Genomic DNA, 22,176 nt, shown 5'->3' with positions numbered 1-22,176 from the left:
GGAAATTAGAGTGAAATGTGACCGTCCAAACACCTACAGCTAGTCTCTCATTGGTTCTCCCTATTCCCGTTCAACCTCCGCAGAAACTGCTAACTGTGCCAAACAGGAGTTTTAAGGCACTGACTCTCCACGTGGGGAGATTTTTAGTAAAGCGTCTGGAATGGCGAACCCGTGTACCAGGGGACAAAAAATGAGATGGGTTTTAGAAACGTTGCCCGATCACATGGTGTACAATCCTCTGGGTTTCCCATGCATGTTTTAGCTGTAGGAAGAATCCCTTAAACCAGGAGAGTTGGGACCCAGGGAATGGGTAGCATACAGTATTACTTCAAAGGGTCTGCATTTGCTCACCGAACCTCACCAATCCTCTCAGCCCCAAATGTCTTGCCTTATGTCTCACCCAGCTGTGGGTGTAGATGTGGTAAATCCAAGTTTCATCACAAGCCCTGAACGAATTATTTAAGAACTTTCTCTCCTTCACTGTCTTTGTTTTTGAAATTTATTTTAATAATGGGGTTTAGTTGATTTTCACAGCTGTGTATACTGCTCTACACACACTTGATTCTCTTACGGAGACATATAAATACATATGTTTTAATATTCTTATTGTCAGATATATTCCTCTGCAGTGAATAGGCGGTGTTGAGTCTAATTCGTTGAGCAAGGAGTATATCTTGTCTATTATATATTTGGCTTATGGAATAGTATCTGTGCTAATTTCAATCTCTGGTTTTACGCAGCACCCCAACTCACCATTCCCCTTAAGAAAGCATAAGTTTGTTTTCTAAATGTGAGACTCTGTTCTGTTTTGTAATTCAGTTCATGTGTAGCCAAGTTTACATTCTCTCTATAAGTGATATCTTATGATAAGTTTCTTTTTCTGTGTGACTTATTTCCTTTGAATCATCGTACCTAAATCCATTCATTATGCTTGTATGGGCCTGACGACATTGATTTCATTGTTGAGTGATATTCCATTGTACGTAAGTACGAAAACTTCTTTATCCATTTATCTCTTTCAAGGATATTTAATTTGTACCGTAGTCGAGGCTCTTGTAAACAGAGCAGCCCTAAACTTTGCGGTGGTTGTTTCTTGTTATTTTAATTTCCCTGAGCTATAGTGCTATAAGTGGGTTTAGGGTTAGGGTTAAGGTTAGGGTTAGGGAACGGGTATGGTTTAGGATGCGACAATGGTTTAGGGTGAGCGAAAGTGTTAGGGTACAGGTCAGTGTTAGTGTACCGTTTAGGATTAGGGTAAGTGTTAGGGTAATGCTTCGGGTTAGGGTTACGGTTAGGGAATGGGGACGGTTTAGGGTACAGGTTAGGGTACGACAACGGTATAGGGATAGCGTACATGTAAGGGTAAGGTTTAGTGTTAGCGTACGGGTTAGGATTAGGGGACGGGTTAGGGTAAGGCTTCAGGTAAGGGTTAATGTTAGGGTTAGGGGAGAGGGACAGTTTAGGGTACAGGTTAGGGTACGAAAACGGTTTAGAGTGAGCATACGTGTGAGGGCACGGGTTAGTGTTAGCGTACGGGTTAGGATTAGGAGAGGGGTTAGGGTAAGGCTTCCGGTAAGGGTTAGGGTTAGGGTTAGGGTTAGGGGACGATTTAGGGTACAGGATAGGGTACGACATTGGTATAGTGTGAGCGTACGTGTGAGGGCATGGGTTAGTGTCAGCGTACAGGTTAGGATTAGGGGACGGGTTAGGGTAAGGCTTCAGGTAAGGGATAGGGTTAGGGTTAGGGTTAGGGGACGGGGACGGTTTAGGGTACAGGTTAGGGTAAGACAACGGTTTAGGGTGAGCGTACGTGTGAGGGCACGGGTTAGTGTTAGCGGACGGGTTAGGATTAGGGGACGGGTTAGGGGACGGGTTAGTGGAAGGGTTAGGGTTAGGGGACGGGGACGGTTTAGGGGACAGGTTAGGGTTAGGGTTAGGGGACGGGGACGGTTTAGGGGACAGGTTAGGGTACGACAAGGTTTAGGGTGACGTAAGTGTGAGGGCACGGGTTAGTGTTAGCGTACGGGTTAGGATAAGGGGACGGGCTAGGGTAAGGCTTCGGGTAAGGGATAAGGTTAGGGTTAGGGGACGGGGACGGTTTAGGGGACTGATTAGGGTACGACAATGGATTAGGGTGAGCGTACGTGTGAGGGCATGGGTTAGTGTTAGCGTACGGGTTAGGAATAGGGGACGGGTGAGGGTCAGGCTTCAGGGAAGTGTTAGGGTTAGGGTTCGGGCTGGGATTAGGGTTAGGGGACGGGGACTGCTTAGGGTCCAGGTGAGTGTACGACAATGGTTTAGGGTGAGCGTACGTGTGAGGGCATGGGTTAGTGTTACGGTACGGGTTAGGATTAGGGGACGGGTGAGTGTAATGCTTCGGGGAAGGGTTAGGGTTAGGGTTCGGGCTAGGGTTAGGGTTAGGGGACGGGGACGATTTAGGGTCCAGGTGAGGGTACGAAAACGCTTTAGGGTGAGCGTACTTGTGCGGGCACGTGTTAGTGTTAGCGTACGGTTTAGGATTAGGGGACGGGTGAGGGTCAGGCTTTGGGGAAGGGTTAGGGTTAGGGTTCGGGCTAGGGTTAGGGTTAGGGGACGGGGACGATTTAGGGTTCAGGTGAGGGTACGACAACGCTTTTGGGTGAGCGTACGTGTGAGGGCACGGGTTAGTGTTAGCGTACGGGTTCGGATTATGGGACAGGTGAGGGTACGGCGTCGGGGAAGGGTTAGAGTTAGGGTTCGTGCTAGGGTTAGGGTTAGGGGATAGGGACCGTTTAGGGTCCAGGTGAGGGTAGGACAACGCTTTAGGGTTAGCATGCATATTAGCGAAAGGGTTAGAGTTAGCATACAGATTAGGATTAGGGGACGGGTGAGGGTAAGGCTTCGGGGAAGTGTTAGAGTTAGTGTTCGGGCTAGGGTTAGGGTTAGGGGACGGGGACGGTTTAGTGTCCAGGTGAGGGTACGACAACGCTTTAGGGTGAGCGTACGTGTGAGGGCACGGGTTAGTTTTAGCGTACAGGTTAGGATTAGGGGACGGTTGAGGGTAAGGCTTCGGGGAAGGGTTAGGGTTAGGGTTCGGGCTAGGGTTAGGGTTAGGGGATGGGGACGGGTTAGGGTCCAGGTGAGGGTACACCAACGTTTTAGGGTGAGCGTACGTGTGAGGGCATGGGTTAGTGTTAGCGTACGGGTTAGGATTAGGGGACGGGTGAGGGTCAGGCTTCGGGGAAGGGTTAGGGTTAGGTTTCGGGATAGGGTTAGTGTTAGGGGACGGGGACGGTTTGGGGTCCAGGTGAGGGTACGACAACGCTTTAGGGGCAGCGTACCTTCGAGGGCGCGGGTTAGTGTTAGCAAACGGGTTAGGATTAGGGCACGGGTGAGGGTCAGGCTTCGGGGAAGGGTTAGGCTTAGGTTTGGGGCTTGGGTTATAATTAGGGGACGGGGACGGTTTAGGGTCCAGGTGAGGGTACGACAACGCTTTAGGGGGAGCGTACGTGTTAGGGCGTGGGTTAGTGGTAGCGTACGAGTTAGGATTAGGGGACTGGTGAGGGTCAGGCTTCGGGGAAGGGTTAGCGTTAGGGGACGGGGACGGCTTAGGGTCCAGGTGAGGGTACGACAACGCTTTAAGGGGAGCGTACGTGTGAGGGCGCGGGTTAGTGTTAGCGTACGGGTTAGGATTGGGGACGGGTGAGGGTCAGGCTTCGGGGAAGGGTTAGGGATAGGGTTCGGGATAGGGTTAGGGTTAGGGGATGTGGTCGGTTTAGGATCCAGGTGAGGGTAAGACAACGCTTTAGGGGGAGCGTAAGTGTGAGGGCGTGGGTTAGTGTTAGCGTACGTGTTAGGATGAGGGGACGGGTGAGGGTCAGGCTTCGGGGAAGGGTTAGGGTTAGGGTTCGGGCTAGGGTTAGGGTTAGGGGACGGGGACGGTTTAGGGTCCAGGTGAGGGTACGACAACGCTGTAGGGGGAGCGTGCGTGTGAGGGCCAGGGTTAGTGTCAGCGTACAGGTTAGGATTAGGGGACGGGTGCGGGTCAGGCTTCGGGGAAGTGTTAGGGTTAGGGTTCGGGCTAGGGTTAGGGTTAGGGGACGGGGACAGTTTAGGGTCCAGGTGAGGGTACGACAACGCTTTAAGGGGAGCGTACGTGTGAGGGCGCGGTTTAGTGTTAGCGTACGAGTTATGATTGGGAACGGGTGAGGGCCAGGCTTCGGGGAAGGGTTAGGGATAGGGTTCGGGCTAGGGTTAGGGTTAGGGGACGGGGACGGTTTAGGATCCAGGTGAGGGTAGGACAACGCATTAGGGGGAGCGTACCTGTGAGGGCGCGGGTTAGTGTTAGCGTATGGGTTAGGATTAGGGAACGCGTGAGGGTCCTGGCTTCGGGGAAGGTTTAGGGTTAGGGTTCGGGCTAGGGTTAGGATTAGGGGACGGGGACGGTTTAGGGTCCAGGTTAGGGAACGACAACGCTTTAGGGGGAGCGTACGTGTGAGGGCGTGGGTTAGTGTTAGCGTACGGGTTAGGATTAGGGGACGGGTGAGGGTCAGGTTTCGGGGAAGGGTTAGGGTTAGGGTTCGGGCTAGGGTTAGGGTTATGGGACAGGGACGGTTTAGGATCCAGGTGAGGGTAGGACAACGCTTTAGGGGGAGCATACCTGTGAGGGCGCGGGTTAGTGTTAGCGTACCGGTTAGGATTAGGGGATGGGTGAGTGTCAGGCTTCGGGGAAGGGTTAGGGTTAGGGGACGGGGACTGTTTAGAGTCCAGGTGAGGGTACGACAACGCTTTAGGGGGAGCGTACGTGTGAGGGCGCGTGTTAGTGTTAGCGAACGGGTTAGGATTAGGGGACGGGTGAGTGTCAGGCTTCGGGGAAGTGTTAGGGTTAGGGTTAGGGGACGGGGACGGTTTAGGGTCCAGGTGAGGGTACGACAACGCTTTAGGGGGAGCGTACGTGTGAGGGCGCTGGTTAGTGTCAGCGTACGGGTTAGCATTATGGGACGGGTGAGGGTCAGGCTTCGGGGAAGTGTTAGCTTTAGGGTTCGGGCTACGGTTAGGGTTAGGGGATGGGGACGGTTTAGGGTCCAGGTGAGGGTACGACAACGCTTTAGGGGGAGCGTACGTGTGAGGGCGCGGGTTAGTGTCAGCGTACGGGTTAGGATTAGGGGACGGGTGAGAGTCAGGCTTCGGGGAAGGGTTAGGGTTAGGGTTCGGGCTAGGGTTAGGGTTAGGGGACGAGGACAGTTTAGGGTCCAGGTGAGGGTACGACAACGCTTTAGGGGTAGCGTACGTGTGAGGGCGCGGGTTAGTGTTAGCGTACGGGTTAGGATTAGGGGACGGGTGTGGGTCAGGCTTCGGGGAAGGGTTAGGGTTAGGGTTCGGGCTAGGGTTAGGGTTAGGGGAAGGGGACGGTTTAGGGTCCAGGTGAGGGTACGACAATGCTTTAGGGGGAGCGTAAGTATGAGGGCGCGGGTTAGTGTTAGCGTACGGGTTAGGATTAGGGGATGGGTGAGGGTCAGGCTTCGGGGAAGGGTTAGGGTTAGGGTTCGGGCTAGGGTTAGGGTTAGGGGACGGGGACGGTTTAGGGTACAGGTCAGGGTACGACAACGCTTTACGGGAAGCGTTCGTGTGAGGGCGCGGGTTAGTGTAAGCGTACGGTTTTGGATTAGGGGACGGGTGAGGGTCAGGCTTCGGGGAAGGGTTAGGCTTAGGTTTGGGGCTTGGGTTATAATTAGGGGACGGGGACGGTTTAGGGTCCAGGTGAGGGTACGACAACGCTTTAGGGGGAGCGTACGTGTGAGGACGTGGGTTAGTGTTAGCGTACGGGTTAGGATTAGGGGACGGGTGAGGGTCAGGGTTCGGGGAAGGGTTAGGGTTAGGGGACGGGGACGGCTTAAGGTCCAGGTGAGGGTACGACAACGCTTTAAGGGGAGCGTACGTGTGAGGGCGCGTGTTAGTGTTAGCGTACGGGTTAGGATTGGGAACGGGTGAGGGTCAGGCTTCGGGGAAGGGTTAGGGATAGGGTTCGGGCTAGGGTTAGGGTTAGGGGACGGGGACGGTTTAGAGTCCAGGTGAGGGTACGACAACGCTTTAGGGGGAGCGTACGTGTCAGGGCGCGTGTTAGTGTTAGCGAACGGGTTAGGATTAGGGGACGGGTGAGTGTCAGGCTTCGGGGAAGTGTTAGGGTTAGGGTTAGGGGACGGGGACGGTTTAGGGTCCAGGTGAGGGTACGACAACGCTTTAGGGGGAGCGTACGTGTGAGGGCGCGGGTTAGTGTTAGCGTACGGGTTAGGATTAGGGGACGGGTGAGGGTCAGGCTTCGGGGAAGGTTTAGGGTTAAGTTTCGGGCTAGGGACAGGGTTAGGGGACGGGGACGGTTTAGGGTCCAGGTAAGGGTACGACAACGCCTTAGGGGGAGCGTACGTGTGAGGGCGCGGGTTAGTGTTAGCGTATGGGTTAATATTAGGGCACGGGTGAGGGTCAGGCTTCGGGGAAGGCTTAGGGATAGGGTTCGGGCTAGGTTTAGGGTTAGGGGACGGGGACGGTTTAGGGTCCAGGTGAGGGTACGACAACGCTTTAGGGGGAGCGTACGTGTGAGGGCGCGGGTTAGTGTTAGCGTCCGGGTTAGGATTAGGGGACGGGTGAGGGTCAGGTTTCGGGGAAGGGTTAGCGTTAGGGTTCGGGCTAGGGTTAGGGTTAGGGGACGGGGACGGTTTAGGGTCCAGGTGAGGGTACGACAATGCTTTAGGGGGAGCGTACGTGTGAGGGCGCTGGTTAGTGTCAGCGTACGGGTTAGCATTATGGGACGGGTGAGGGTCAGGCTTCGGGGAAGTGTTAGGTTTAGGGTTCGGGCTATGGTTAGGGTTAGGGGATGGGGACGGTTTAGGGTCCAGGTGAGGGTACGATAACGCTTTAGGGGGAGCGTACGTGTGAGGGCGCGGGTTAGTGTCAGCGTACGGGTTAGGATTAGGGGACGGGTGAGGGTCAGGCTTCGGGGAAGGTTTAGGGTTAGGGTTCGGGCTAGGGTTAGGGTTAGGGGATGGGGACGGTTTAGGGTCCAGGTGAGGGTAAGACAACGCTTTAGGGGGAGCGTACGTGTGAGGGCGTGGGTTAGTGTTAGCGTACGGGTTAGGATTAGGGGACGGGTGAGGGTCAGGGTTCGGGCTAGGGTTAGGGTTAGGGGACAGGGACGGTTTAGGGTCCAGGTGAGGGTACGACAACGCTTTAGGGGGAGCGTACGTATGAGGGCGCGGGTTAGTGTTAGCGTAAGGGTTAGGATTAGGGGACGGGTGAGGGTCAGGCTTCGGGGAAGGGTTAGGGATAGGGTTCGGGCTAGGGATAGGGTTAGGGGACGGGGACGGTTTAGGGTCCAGGTGAGGGTACGACAACGTTTCAGGGGGAGCGTACGTGTGAGGGCGCGGGTTAGTGTTAGCGTACGGGTTAGGATTAGGGGACGGGTGAGGGTCAGGTTTCGGGGAAGGGTTAGGGTTAGGGTTCGAGCTAGGTTTAGGGTTAGGGGACGGGGACGGTTTAGGGTCCAGGTGAGGGTACGATAACGCTTTAGGGGGAGCGTACGTGTGAGGGCGCGGGTTAGTGTCAGCGTACGGGTTAGGATTAGGGGACGGGTGAGGGTCAGGCTTCGGGGAAGGGTTAGGGTTAGGGTTCGGGCTAGGGTTAGGGTTAGGGGAAGGGGACGGTTTAGGTTCCAAGTGAGGGTACGACAATGCTTTAGGGGGAGCGTACGTATGAGGGCGCGGGTTAGTGTTAGCGTACGGGTTAGGATTAGGGGATGGGTGAGGGTCAGACTTCGGGGAAGGGTTAGGGTTAGGGTTCGGGCTAGGTTTAGGTTTAGGGGACGGGGACGGTTTAGGGTCTAGGTGAGGGTACGACAACGCTTTAGGGGGAGCGTACGTGTGAGGGCGTGGGTTAGTGTTAGCGTACGGGTTAGGATTAGGGGACGGGTGAGGGTCAGGCTTCGGGGAAGGGTTAGGTTTAGGTTTCGGGCTAGGGTTACGGTTAGGGGACGGGACGGTTTAGGATCCAGGTGAGGGTAGGACAACGCTTTAGGGGCAGCGTACCTTCGAGGGCGCGGGTTAGTGTTAGCGAACGGGTTAGGATTAGGGGACGGGTGAGTGTCAGGCTTCGGGGAAGGGTTAGGGTTAGGGTTCGGGCTAGGGTTAGGGTTAGGGGACGGGGACGGTTTAGGGTCCAGGTGAGGGTACGACAACGCTGTAGGGGGAGCGTGCGTGTGAGGGCCAGGGTTAGTGTCAGCGTACAGGTTAGGATTAGGGGACGGGTGCGGGTCAGGCTTCGGGGAAGTGTTAGGGTTAGGGTTCGGGCTAGGGTTAGGGTTAGGGGACGGGGACAGTTTAGGGTCCAGGTGAGGGTACGACAACGCTTTAAGGGGAGCGTACGTGTGAGGGCGCGGTTTAGTGTTAGCGTACGGGTTAGGATTGGGAACGGGTGAGGGTCAGGCTTCGGGGAAGGGTTAGGGATAGGGTTCGGGCTAGGGTTAGGGTTAGGGGACGGGGACGGTTTAGGATCCAGGTGAGGGTAGGACAACGCATTAGGGGGAGCGTACCTGTGAGGGCGCGGGTTAGTGTTAGCGTATGGGTTAGGATTAGGGGACGCGTGAGGGTCCTGGCTTCGGGGAAGGTTTAGGGTTAGGGTTCGGGCTAGGGTTAGGATTAGGAGACGGGGACGGTTTAGGGTCCAGGTTAGGGAACGACAACGCTTTAGGGGGAGCGTACGTGTGAGGGCGTGGGTTAGTGTTAGCGTACGTGTTAGGATCAGGGGACGGGTGAGGGTCAGGTTTCGGGGAAGGGTTAGGGTTAGGGTTCGGGCTAGGGTTAGGGTTATGAGACAGGGACGGTTTAGGATCCAGGTGAGGGTAGGACAATGCTTTAGGGGGAGCATACCTGTGAGGGCGCGGGTTAGTGTTAGCGTACCGGTTAGGATTAGGGGATGGGTGAGTGTCAGGCTTCGGGGAAGGGTTAGGGTTAGGGGACGGGGACTGTTTAGAGTCCAGGTGAGGGTACGACAACGCTTTAGGGGGAGCGTACGTGTGAGGGCGCGTGTTAGTGTTAGCGAACGGGTTAGGATTAGGGGACGGGTGAGTGTCAGGCTTCGGGGAAGTGTTAGGGTTAGGGTTAGGGGACGGGGACGGTTTAGGGTCCAGGTGAGGGTACGACAACGCTTTAGGGGGAGCGTACGTGTGAGGGCGCGGGTTAGTGTTAGCGTACGGGTTAGGATTAGGGGACGGGTGAGGGTCAGGCTTCGGGGAAGGTTTAGGGTTAAGTTTCGGGCTAGGGACAGGGTTAGGGGACGGGGACGGTTTAGGGTCCAGGTAAGGGTACGACAACGCCTTAGGGGGAGCGTACGTGTGAGGGCGCGGGTTAGTGTTAGCGTATGGGTTAATATTAGGGCACGGGTGAGGGTCAGGCTTCGGGGAAGGCTTAGGGATAGGGTTCGGGCTAGGTTTAGGGTTAGGGGACGGGGACGGTTTAGGGTCCAGGTGAGGGTACGACAACGCTTTAGGGGGAGCGTACGTGTGAGGGCGCGGGTTAGTGTTAGCGTCCGGGTTAGGATTAGGGGACGGGTGAGGGTCAGGTTTCGGGGAAGGGTTAGCGTTAGGGTTCGGGCTAGGGTTAGGGTTAGGGGACGGGGACGGTTTAGGGTCCAGGTGAGGGTACGACAACGCTTTAGGGGGAGCGTACGTGTGAGGGCGCTGGTTAGTGTCAGCGTACGGGTTAGCATTATGGGACGGGTGAGGGTCAGGCTTCGGGGAAGTGTTAGGTTTAGGGTTCGGGCTATGGTTAGGGTTAGGGGATGGGGACGGTTTAGGGTCCAGGTGAGGGTACGATAACGCTTTAGGGGGAGCGTACGTGTGAGGGCGCGGGTTAGTGTCAGCGTACGGGTTAGGATTAGGGGACGGGTGAGGGTCAGGCTTCGGGGAAGGGTTAGGGTTAGGGTTCGGGCTAGGGTTAGGGTTAGGGGATGGGGACGGTTTAGGGTCCAGGTGAGGGTAAGACAACGCTTTAGGGGGAGCGTACGTGTGAGGGCGTGGGTTAGTGTTAGCGTACGGGTTAGGATTAGGGGACGGGTGAGGGTCAGGGTTCGGGCTAGGGTTAGGGTTAGGGGACAGGGACGGTTTAGGGTCCAGGTGAGGGTACGACAACGCTTTAGGGGGAGCGTACGTATGAGGGCGCGGGTTAGTGTTAGCGTAAGGGTTAAGATTAGGGGACGGGTGAGGGTCAGGCTTCGGGGAAGGGTTAGGGATAGGGTTCGGGCTAGGGATAGGGTTAGGGGACGGGGACGGTTTAGGGTCCAGGTGAGGGTACGACAACGTTTCAGGGGGAGCGTACGTGTGAGGGCGCGGGTTAGTGTTAGCGTACGGGTTAGGATTAGGGGACGGGTGAGGGTCAGGTTTCGGGGAAGGGTTAGGGTTAGGGTTCGAGCTAGGTTTAGGGTTAGGGGACGGGGACGGTTTAGGGTCCAGGTGAGGGTACGATAACGCTTTAGGGGGAGCGTACGTGTGAGGGCGCGGGTTAGTGTCAGCGTACGGGTTAGGATGAGGGGACGGGTGAGGGTCAGGCTTCGGGGAAGGGTTAGGGTTAGGGTTCGGGCTAGGGTTAGGGTTAGGGGAAGGGGACGGTTTAGGTTCCAAGTGAGGGTACGACAATGCTTTAGGGGGAGCGTACGTATGAGGGCGCGGGTTAGTGTTAGCGTACGGGTTAGGATTAGGGGATGGGTGAGGGTCAGACTTCGGGGAAGGGTTAGGGTTAGGGTTCGGGCTAGGTTTAGGTTTAGGGGACGGGGACGGTTTAGGGTCTAGGTGAGGGTACGACAACACTTTAGGGGGAGCGTACGTGTGAGGGCGTGGGTTAGTGTTAGCGTACGGGTTAGGATTAGGGGACGGGTGAGGGTCAGGCTTCGGGGAAGGGTTAGGTTTAGGTTTCGGGCTAGGGTTACGGTTAGGGGACGGGACGGTTTAGGATCCAGGTGAGGGTAGGACAACGCTTTAGGGGCAGCGTACCTTCGAGGGCGCGGGTTAGTGTTAGCGAACGGGTTAGGATTAGGGGACGGGTGAGTGTCAGGCTTCGGGGAAGGGTTAGGGTTAGGGTTCGGGCTAGGGTTAGGGTTAGGGGACGGGGACGGTTTAGGGTCCAGGTGAGGGTACGACAACGCTGTAGGGGGAGTGTGCGTGTGAGGGCCAGGGTTAGTGTCAGCGTACAGGTTAGGATTAGGGGACGGGTGCGGGTCAGGCTTCGGGGAAGTGTTAGGGTTAGGGTTCGGGCTAGGGTTAGGGTTAGGGGACGGGGACAGTTTAGGGTCCAGGTGAGGGTACGACAACGCTTTAAGGGGAGCGTACGTGTGAGGGCGCGGTTTAGTGTTAGCGTATGGGTTAGGATTGGGAACGGGTGAGGGTCAGGCTTCGGGGAAGGGTTAGGGATAGGGTTCGGGCTAGGGTTAGGGTTAGGGGACGGGGACGGTTTAGGATCCAGGTGAGGGTAGGACAACGCATTAGGGGGAGCGTACCTGTGAGGGCGCGGGTTAGTGTTAGCGTATGGGTTAGGATTAGGGGACGCGTGAGGGTCCTGGCTTCGGGGAAGGTTTAGGGTTAGGGTTCGGGCTAGGGTTAGGATTAGGAGACGGGGACGGTTTAGGGTCCAGGTTAGGGAACGACAACGCTTTAGGGGGAGCGTACGTGTGAGGGCGTGGGTTAGTGTTAGCGTACGTGTTAGGATCAGGGGACGGGTGAGGGTCAGGTTTCGGGGAAGGGTTAGGGTTAGGGTTCGGGCTAGGGTTAGGGTTATGAGACAGGGACGGTTTAGGATCCAGGTGAGGGTAGGACAATGCTTTAGGGGGAGCATACCTGTGAGGGCGCGGGTTAGTGTTAGCGTACCGGTTAGGATTAGGGGATGGGTGAGTGTCAGGCTTCGGGGAAGGGTTAGGGTTAGGGGACGGGGACTGTTTAGAGTCCAGGTGAGGGTACGACAACGCTTTAGGGGGAGCGTACGTGTGAGGGCGCGTGTTAGTGTTAGCGAACGGGTTAGGATTAGGGGACGGGTGAGTGTCAGGCTTCGGGGAAGTGTTAGGGATAGGGTTAGGGGACGGGGACGGTTTAGGGTCCAGGTGAGGGTACGACAACGCTTTAGGGGGAGCGTACGTGTGAGGGCGCTGGTTAGTGTCAGTGTACGGGTTAGCATTATGGGACGGGTGAGGGTCAGGCTTCGGGGAAGTGTTAGCTTTAGGGTTCGGGCTACGGTTAGGGTTAGGGGATGGGGACGGTTTAGGGTCCAGGTGAGGGTACGACAACGCTTTAGGGGGAGTGTACGTGTGAGGGTGCGGGTTAGTGTCAGCGTACGGGTTAGGATTAGGGGACGGGTGAGAGTCAGGCTTCGGGGAAGTGTTAGGGTTAGGGTTCGGGCTAGGGTTAGGGTTAGGGGATGGGGACGGTTTAGGGTCCAGGTGAGGGTAAGACAACGTTTTAGGGGGAGCGTACGTGTGAGGGCGTGGGTTAGTGTCAGCGTACGGGTTAGGATGAGGGGACGGGTGAGGGTCAGGCTTCGGGGAAGGGTTAGGGTTAGTGTTCGGGCTAGGGTTAGGGTTAGGGGAAGGGGATGGTTTAGGGTCCAGGTGAGGGTACGACAACGCTGTAGGGGGAGCGTGTGTGTGAGGGCCAGGGTTAGTGTCAGCGTACAGGTTAGGATTAGGGGACGGGTGCGGGTCATGCTTCGGGGAAGGGTTAGTGTTAGGGTTCGGTCTAGGGATAGGGTTAGGGGACGGGGACGGTTTAGGGTCCAGGTGAGGGTACGACAACGCTTTAGGGGGAGCGTACGTGTGAGGGCGCGGGTTAGTGTTAGCGTACGTGTTAAGATTAGGGGACGGGTGAGGGTCAGGCTTCGGGGAAGGTTTAGGGTTAGGGTTCGGGCTAGGGTTAGGGTTAGGGGACGGGGACGGTTTAGGGTCCAGGTGAGGGTACGACAGTGCTTTAGGGGGAGCGTATGTGTGAGGGCGCGGGTTAGTGTTAGCGTACGGGTTAGGATTGGGGACGGGTGAGGGTCAGGCTTCGGGGAAGGGTTAGGGTTAGGGTTCGGGCTAGGGTTAGGGTTAGGGGACGAGGACAGTTTAGGGTCCAGGTGAGGGCACGACAACGCTTTAGGGGTAGCGTACGTGTGAGGGCGCGGGTTAGTGTTAGCGTACGGGTTAGGATTAGGGGACGGGTGTGGGTCAGGCTTCGGGGAAGGGTTAGGGATAGGGTTCGGGCTAGGGATAGGGTTAGGGGACGGGGACGGTTTAGGGTCCAGGTGAGGGTACGCCAACGTTTTAGGGGGAGCGTACGTGTGAGGGCGCGGGTTAGTATTAGCGTACGGGTTAGGATTAGGGGACGGGTGAGGGTCAGGTTTCGGGGAAGGGTTAGGGTTAGGGTTCGAGCTAGGTTTAGGGTTAGGGGACGGGGACGGTTTAGGGTCCAGGTGAGGGTACGATAACGCTTTAGGGGGAGCGTACGTGTGAGGGCGCGGGTCAGTGTCAGCGTACGTGTTAGGATGAGGGGACGGGTGAGGGTCAGGCTTCGGGGAAGGGTTAGGTTTAGGTTTGGGCTAGCGTTACGTTTAGGGGACGGGACGGTTTAGGATCCAGGTGAGGGTAGGACAACGCTTTAGGGGCAGCGTACCTTCGAGGGCGCGGGTTAGTGTTAGCGAACGGGTTAGGATTAGGGGACGGGTGAGTGTCAGGCTTCGGGGAAGGGTTAGGGTTAGGGTTCGGGCTAGGGTTAGGGTTAGGGGACGGGGACGGTTTAGGGTCCAGGTCAGGGTACGACAACGCTTTACGGGAAGCGTTCGTGTGAGGGCGCGGGTTCGTGTAAGCGTACGGGTTAGGATAAGGGGACGGATGAGGGTCAGGCTTCGGGGAAGGGTTAGGCTTAGGTTTGGGGCTTGGGTTATAATTAGGGGACGGGGACGGTTTAGGGTCCAGGTGAGGGTGCGACAACGCTTTAAGGGGAGCGTACGTGTGAGGGCGCGTGTTAGTGTTAGCGTACGAGTTAGGATTGGGAACGGGTGAGGGTCAGGCTTCGGGGAAGGGTTAGGGATAGGGTTCGGGCTAGGGATAGGGTTAGGGGACGGGGACGGTTTAGGGTCCAGGTGAGGGTACGACAACGCTTTAGGGGTAGCGTACTTGTGAGGGTGCGGGTTAGTGTTAGCGTACGGGTTAGGATTAGGGGACGGGTGAGGGTCAGGCTTCGGGGAAGCGTTAGGGTTAGGGTTCGGGCTAGGGTTAGGGTTAGGGGACGGGGACGGTTTAGGATCCAGGTGAGGGTAGGACAACGCATTAGGGGGAGCGTACCTGTGAGGGCGCGGGTTAGTGTTAGCGTACGGGTTAGGATTAGGGGACGGGTGAGGGTCAGGCTTCGGGGAAGGGTTAGGGATAGGGTTCGGGATAGGGTTAGGGTTAGGGTATGTGGTCGGTTTAGGGTCCAGGTGAGGGTAAGACAACGCTTTAGGGGGAGCGTAAGTGTGAGGGCGTGGGTTAGTGTTAGCGTACGTGTTAGGATGAGGGGACGGGTGAGGGTCAGGCTTCGGGGAAGGGTTAGGGTTAGGGTTCGGGCTAGGGTTAGGGTTAGGGGACGGGGACGGTTTAGGGTCCAGGTGAGGGTACGACAACGCTGTAGGGGGAGCGTGCGTGTGAGGGCCAGGGTTAGTGTCAGCGTACAGGTTAGGATTAGGGGACGGGTGCGGGTCAGGCTTCGGGGAAGTGTTAGGGTTAGGGTTCGGGCTAGGGTTAGGGTTAGGGGACGGGGACAGTTTAGGGTCCAGGTGAGGGTACGACAACGCTTTAAGGGGAGCGTACGTGTGAGGGCGCGGTTTAGTGTTAGCGTACGGGTTAGGATTAGGGGACGGGTGAGGGTCAGGTTTCGGGGAGGGGTTAGGGTTAGGGTTCGGGCTAGGGTTAGGGTTAGGGGACGGGGACGGATTAGGGTCCAGGTGAGGGTACGACAACGTTTTAGGGGGAGCGTACGTGTGAGGGCGCGGGTTAGTGTCAGCGTTCGGGTTAGGATTAGGGGACGGGTGAGGGTCAGGCTTCGGGGAAGGGTTAGGGTTAGGTTTCGGGCTAGGGTTAGGGTTAGGGGACGGGTACGGTTTAGGGTCCAGGTGATGGTACGACAACGCTGTAGGGGGAGCGTGCGTGTGAGGGCCAGGGTTAGTGTCAGCGTACGGGTTAGGATTAGGGGACGGGTGTGGGTCAGGCTTCGGGGAAGGGTTAGGGTTAGGGTTCGGGCTAGGGTTAGGGTTAGCGGAAGGTGACGGTTTAGGATCCAGCTGAGGGTAGGACAACGCTTTAGGGGCAGCGTACCTTCGAGGGCGCGGGTTAGTGTTAGCAAATGGGTTAGGATTAGGGGACGGGTGAGGGTCAGGCTTCGGGGAAGGGTTAGGCTTAGGTTTGGGGCTTGGGTTATAATTAGGGGACAGGGACGGTTTAGGGTTCAGGTGAGGGTACGACAACGCTTTAGGGGGAGCGTACGTGTTAGGGCGTGGGTTAGTGTTAGCGTACGGGTTAGGATTAGGGGACGGGTGAGGGTCAGGCTTCGGGGAAGGGTTAGGGTTAGGGGACGGGGACGGCTTAGGGTCCAGGTGAGGGTACGACAACGCTTTAAGGGGAGCGTACGTGTGAGGGCACGGGTTAGTGTTAGCGTACGGGTTAGGAATGGGGACGGGTGAGGGTCAGGCTTCGGGGAAGGGTTAGGGATAGGGTTCGGGCTAGGGTTAGGGTTAGGGGATGGGGTCGGTTTAGGGTCCAGGTGAGGGTAAGACAACGCTTTAGGGGGAGCGTACGTGTGAGGGCGTGGGTTAGTGTTAGCGTACGGGTTAGGATGAGGGGACGAGTGAGGGTCAGGCTTCGGGGAAGGGTTAGGGTTAGGGTTCGGGCTAGGGTTAGGGTTAGGAGACGGGGACGGTTTAGGGTCCAGGTGAGGGTACGACAACGCTGTAGGGGGAGCGTGCGTGTGAGGGCCAGGGTTAGTGTCAGCGTACAGGTTAGGATTAGGGGACGGGTGCGGGTCAGGCTTCGGGGAAGGGTTAGGGTTAGGGTTCGGGCTAGGGTTAGGGTTAGGGGACGGGGACGGTTTAGTGTCCAGGTGAGGGTACGACAACGCTTTAGGGGTAGCGTACGTGTCAGGGTGCGGGTTAGTGTTAGCGTACGGGTTAGGATTAGGGGACGGGTGAGTGTCAGGCTTCTGGGAAGGGTTAGGTTTAGGGTTCGGGCTAGGGTTAGGATTAGGGGACGGGGATGGTTTAGGGTCCAGGTCAGGTTACGACAACGCTTTACGGGGAGCGTACGTGTGAGGGCGCGGGTTAGTGTAAGCGTATGGGTTAGAATTAGGGGACGGGTGAGGGTCAGGCTTCGGGGAAGGGTTAGGCTTAGGTTTGGGGATTGGGTTATAATTAGGGGACGGGGACGGTTTAGGGTCCTGGTGAGGGTACGACAATGCTTTAGGGGGAGTGTACGTGTTAGGGCGTGGGTTAGTGTTAGCGTACGGGTTAGGATTATGGGACGGGTGAGGGTCAGGCTTCGGGGAAGGGTTAGGGTTAGGGGACGGGGACGGTTTAGGATCCAGGTGAGGGTAGGACAACGCATTAGGGGGAGCGTACCTGTGAGGGCGCGGGTTAGTGTTAGCGTAAGGGTTAGGATTAGGGGACGGGTGAGGGTCAGGCTTCTGGGAAGGGTTAGGGTTAGGGGACGAGGACTGTTTAGAGTCCAGGTGAGGGTACGACAACGCTTTAGGGGGAGCGTACGTGTGAGGGCGCGTGTTAGTGTTAGCGAACGGGTTAGGATTAGGGGACGGGTGAGTGTCAGGCTTCGGGGAAGGGTTAGGGTTAGGGTTAGGGGACGGGGACGGTTTAGGGTACAGGTGAGGGTACGACAACGCTTTAGGGGGAGCGTACGTGTGAGGGCGCGGGTTAGTGTTAGCGTACGGGTTAGGATTAGCGGACGGGTGAGGGTCAGGCTTTGGGGAAGGGTTAGGGTTAGGGTTCGGGCTAGTGACAGGGTTAGGGGACGGGGACAGTTTAGGGTCCAGGTGAGGGTACGACAACGCTTTAGGGGGAGCGTACGTGTGAGGGCGCGGGTTAGTGTTAGCGTACGGGTTAAGATTAGGGCACGGGTGAGGGTAAGGTTTCGGGGAAGGCTTAGGGATAGGGTTCGGGCTAGGGTTAGGGTTAGGGGACGGAACGGTTTAGGGTCCAGGTGAGGGTACGACAACGCTTTAGGGGGAGCGTACGTGTGAGGGCGCGGGTTAGTGTTAGCGTACGGGTTAGGATTAGGGGACGGGTGAGGGTCAGGTTTCGGGGTAGGGTTAGCATTAGGGTTCGGGCTAGGGTTAGGGTTAGGGGACGGGGACGGTTTAGGGTCCAGGTGAGGGTACGACAACGCTTTAGGGGGAGCGTACGTGTGAGGGCGCGGGTCAGTGTCAGCGTACGGGTTAGGATTAGGGGACGGGTGAGGGTCAGGCTTCGGGGAAGTGTTAGGGTTAGGGTTCGGGCTAGGGTTAGGGTTAGGGGACGGGGACGGTTTAGGGTCCAGGTGAGGGTACGACAACGCTGTAGGGGGAGCGTGCGTGTGAGGGCCCGGGTTAGTGTTAGCGTACGGGTTAGGATTAGGGGATGGGTGAGGGTCAGACTTCGGGGAAGGGTTAGGGTTAGGGTTCGGGCTAGGTTTAGGTTTAGGGGACGGGGACGGTTTAGGGTCCAGGTGAGGGTACGACAACGCTTTAGGGGGAGCGTACGTGTTAGGGCGTGGGTTAGTGGTAGCGTACGAGTTAGGATTAGGGGACTGGTGAGGGTCAGGCTTCGGGGAAGGGTTAGCGTTAGGGGACGGGGACGGCTTAGGGTCCAGGTGAGGGTACGACAACGCTATAAGGGGAGCGTACGTGTGAGGGCGCGGGTTAGTGTTAGCGTACGGGTTAGGATTGGGGACGGGTGAGGGTCAGGCTTCGGGGAAGGGTTAGGGATAGGGTTCGGGATAAGGTTAGGGTTAGGGGATGTGGTCGGTTTAGGGTCCAGGTGAGGGTAAGACAACGCTTTAGGGGGAGCGTAAGTGTGAGGGCGTGGGTTAGTGTTAGCGTACGTGTTAGGATGAGGGGACGGGTGAGGGTCAGGCTTCGGGGAAGGGTTAGGGTTAGGGTTCGGGCTAGGGTTAGGGTTAGGGGACGGGGACGGTTTAGGGTCCAGGTGAGGGTACGACAACGCTGTAGGGGGAGCGTGCGTGTGAGGGCCCGGGTTAGTGTTAGCGTACGGGTTAGGATTAGGGGATGGGTGAGGGTCAGACTTCGGGGAAGGGTTAGGGTTAGGGTTCGGGCTAGGTTTAGGTTTAGGGGACGGGGACGGTTTAGGGTCTAGGTGAGGGTACGACAACGCTTTAGGGGGAGCGTACGTGTGAGGGCGTGGGTTAGTGTTAGCGTACGGGTTAGGATTAGGGGACGGGTGAGGGTCAGGCTTCGGGGAAGGCTTAGGTTTAGGTTTCGGGCTAGGGTTACGGTTAGGGGACGGGACGGTTTAGGATCCAGGTGAGGGTAGGACAACGCTTTAGGGGCAGCGTACCTTCGAGGGCGCGGGTTAGTGTTAGCGAACGGGTTAGGATTAGGGGACGGGTGAGTGTCAGGCTTCGGGGAAGGGTTAGGGTTAGGGTTCGGGCTAGGGTTAGGGTTAGGGGACGGGGACGGTTTAGGGTCCAGGTCAGGGTACGACAACGCTTTACGGGAAGCGTTCGTGTGAGGGCGCGGGTTCGTGTAAGCGTACGGGTTAGGATAAGGGGACGGATGAGGGTCAGGCTTCGGGGAAGGGTTAGGCTTAGGTTTGGGGCTTGGGTTATAATTAGGGGACGGGGACGGTTTAGGGTCCAGGTGAGGGTGCGACAACGCTTTAGGGGGAGCGTACGTGTGAGGGCGTGGGTTAGTGTTAGCGTACGGGTTAGGATTAGGGGACGGGTGAGGGTGACGTTTCGGGGAAGTGTTAGGGTTAGGGGACGGGGATGGCTTAAGGTCCAGGTGAGGGTACGACAACGCTTTAAGGGGAGCGTACGTGTGAGGGCGCGTGTTAGTGTTAGCGTACGAGTTAGGATTGGGAACGGGTGAGGGTCAGGCTTCGGGGAAGGGTTAGGGATAGGGTTCGGGCTAGGGATAGGGTTAGGGGACGGGGACGGTTTAGGGTCCAGGTGAGGGTACGACAACGCTTTAGGGGTAGCGTACTTGTGAGGGCGTGGGTTAGTGTTAGCGTACGGGTTAGGATTAGGGGACGGGTGAGGGTCAGGCTTCGGGGAAGGGTTAGGGTTAGGGTTCGGGCTAGGGTTAGGGTTAGGGGACGGGGACGGTTTAGGATCCAGGTGAGGGTAGGACAACGCATTAGGGGGAGCGTACCTGTGAGGGCGCGGGTTAGTGTTAGCGTACGGGTTAGGATTAGGTGTCGGGTGAGGGTAAGGCTTTGGGGAAGGTTTAGTGTTAGGGTTCGGGTTAGGGTAAGTGTTAGGGGACGGGGACGGTTTAGTGTCCAGGTGAGGGTACGACAACGCTTTAGGGGGAGCGTACGTGTGAGGGCGCAGGTTAGTGTTAGCGTACGGGTTAGGATTAGGGGACGGGTGAGGGTCAGGCTTAGGGGAAGGGTTAGGGTTAGGGTTCGGGCTAGGGTAAGGGTTAGGGGACGGGGACGGTTTGGGGTCCAGGTGAGGGTACGACAACGCTTTAGGGGCAGCGTACCTTCGAGGGCGTGGGTTAGTGTTAGCAAACGGGTTAGGATTAGGGCACGGGTGAGGGTCAGGCTTCGGGGAAGGGTTAGGCTTAGGTTTGGGGCTTGGGTTATAATTAGGGGACGGGGACGGTTTAGGGTCCAGGTGAGGGTACGACAACGCTTTAGGGGGAGCGTACGTGTTAGGGCGTGGGTTAGTGGTAGCGTACGAGTTAGGATTAGGGGACTGGTGAGGGTCAGGCTTCGGGGAAGGGTTAGCGTTAGGGGACGGGGACGGCTTAGGGTCCAGGTGAGGGTACGACAACGCTTTAAGGGGAGCGTACGTGTGAGGGCGCGGGTTAGTGTTAGCGTACGGGTTAGGATTGGGGACGGGTGAGGGTCAGGCTTCGGGGAAGGGTTAGGGATAGGGTTCGGGATAAGGTTAGGGTTAGGGGATGTGGTCGGTTTAGGGTCCAGGTGAGGGTAAGACAACGCTTTAGGGGGAGCGTAAGTGTGAGGGCGTGGGTTAGTGTTAGCGTACGTGTTAGGATGAGGGGACGGGTGAGGGTCAGGCTTCGGGGAAGGGTTAGGGTTAGGGTTCGGGCTAGGGTTAGGGTTAGGGGACGGGGACGGTTTAGGGTCCAGGTGAGGGTACGACAACGCTGTAGGGGGAGCGTGCGTGTGAGGGCCAGGGTTAGTGTCAGCGTACAGGTTAGGATTAGGGGACGGGTGCGGGTCAGGCTTCGGGGAAGTGTTAGGGTTAGGGTTCGGGCTAGGGTTAGGGTTAGGGGACGGGGACAGTTTAGGGTCCAGGTGAGGGTACGACAACGCTTTAAGGGGAGCGTACGTGTGAGGGCGCGGTTTAGTGTTAGCGTACGGGTTAGGATTGGGAACGGGTGAGGGTCAGGCTTCGGGGAAGGGTTAGGGATAGGGTTCGGGCTAGGGTTAGGGTTAGGGGACGGGGACGGTTTAGGATCCAGGTGAGGGTAGGACAACGCATTAGGGGGAGCGTACCTGTGAGGGCGCGGGTTAGTGTTAGCGTATGGGTTAGGATTAGGGGACGCGTGAGGGTCCTGGCTTCGGGGAAGGTTTAGGGTTAGGGTTCGGGCTAGGGTTAGGATTAGGAGACGGGGACGGTTTAGGGTCCAGGTTAGGGAACGACAACGCTTTAGGGGGAGCGTACGTGTGAGGGCGTGGGTTAGTGTTAGCGTACGTGTTAGGATCAGGGGACGGGTGAGGGTCAGGTTTCGGGGAAGGGTTAGGGTTAGGGTTCGGGCTAGGGTTAGGGTTATGAGACAGGGACGGTTTAGGATCCAGGTGAGGGTAGGACAATGCTTTAGGGGGAGCATACCTGTGAGGGCGCGGGTTAGTGTTAGCGTACCGGTTAGGATTAGGGGATGGGTGAGTGTCAGGCTTCGGGGAAGGGTTAGGGTTAGGGGACGGGGACTGTTTAGAGTCCAGGTGAGGGTACGACAACGCTTTAGGGGGAGCGTACGTGTGAGGGCGCGTGTTAGTGTTAGCGAACGGGTTAGGATTAGGGGACGGGTGAGTGTCAGGCTTCGGGGAAGTGTTAGGGTTAGGGTTAGGGGACGGGGACGGTTTAGGGTCCAGGTGAGGGTACGACAACGCTTTAGGGGGAGCGTACGTGTGAGGGCGCTGGTTAGTGTCAGCGTACGGGTTAGCATTATGGGACGGGTGAGGGTCAGGCTTCGGGGAAGTGTTAGCTTTAGGGTTCGGGCTACGGTTAGGGTTAGGGGATGGGGACGGTTTAGGGTCCAGGTGAGGGTACGACAACGCTTTAGGGGGAGTGTACGTGTGAGGGTGCGGGTTAGTGTCAGCGTACGGGTTAGGATTAGGGGACGGGTGAGAGTCAGGCTTCGGGGAAGTGTTAGGGTTAGGGTTCGGGCTAGGGTTAGGGTTAGGGGATGGGGACGGTTTAGGGTCCAGGTGAGGGTAAGACAACGTTTTAGGGGGAGCGTACGTGTGAGGGCGTGGGTTAGTGTCAGCGTACGGGTTAGGATGAGGGGACGGGTGAGGGTCAGGCTTCGGGGAAGGGTTAGGGTTAGTGTTCGGGCTAGGGTTAGGGTTAGGGGACGGGGATGGTTTAGGGTCCAGGTGAGGGTACGACAACACTGTAGGGGGAGCGTGTGTGTGAGGGCCAGGGTTAGTGTCAGCGTACAGGTTAGGATTAGGGGACGGGTGCGGGTCATGCTTCGGGGAAGGGTTAGTGTTAGGGTTCGGTCTAGGGATAGGGTTAGGGGACGGGGACGGTTTAGGGTCCAGGTGAGGGTACGACAACGCTTTAGGGGGAGCGTACGTGTGAGGGCGCGGGTTAGTGTTAGCGTACGTGTTAAGATTAGGGGACGGGTGAGGGTCAGGCTTCGGGGAAGGGTTAGGGTTAGGGTTCGGGCTAGGGTTAGGGTTAGGGGACGGGGACGGTTTAGGGTCCAGGTGAGGGTACGACAGTGCTTTAGGGGGA

This window comes from Grampus griseus (assembly GCF_964374135.1).
Source record: "Grampus griseus genome assembly, chromosome: 11".
Lineage (NCBI taxonomy): Eukaryota > Metazoa > Chordata > Mammalia > Artiodactyla > Delphinidae > Grampus > Grampus griseus.
This window is presented reverse-complemented; position numbering follows the sequence as displayed.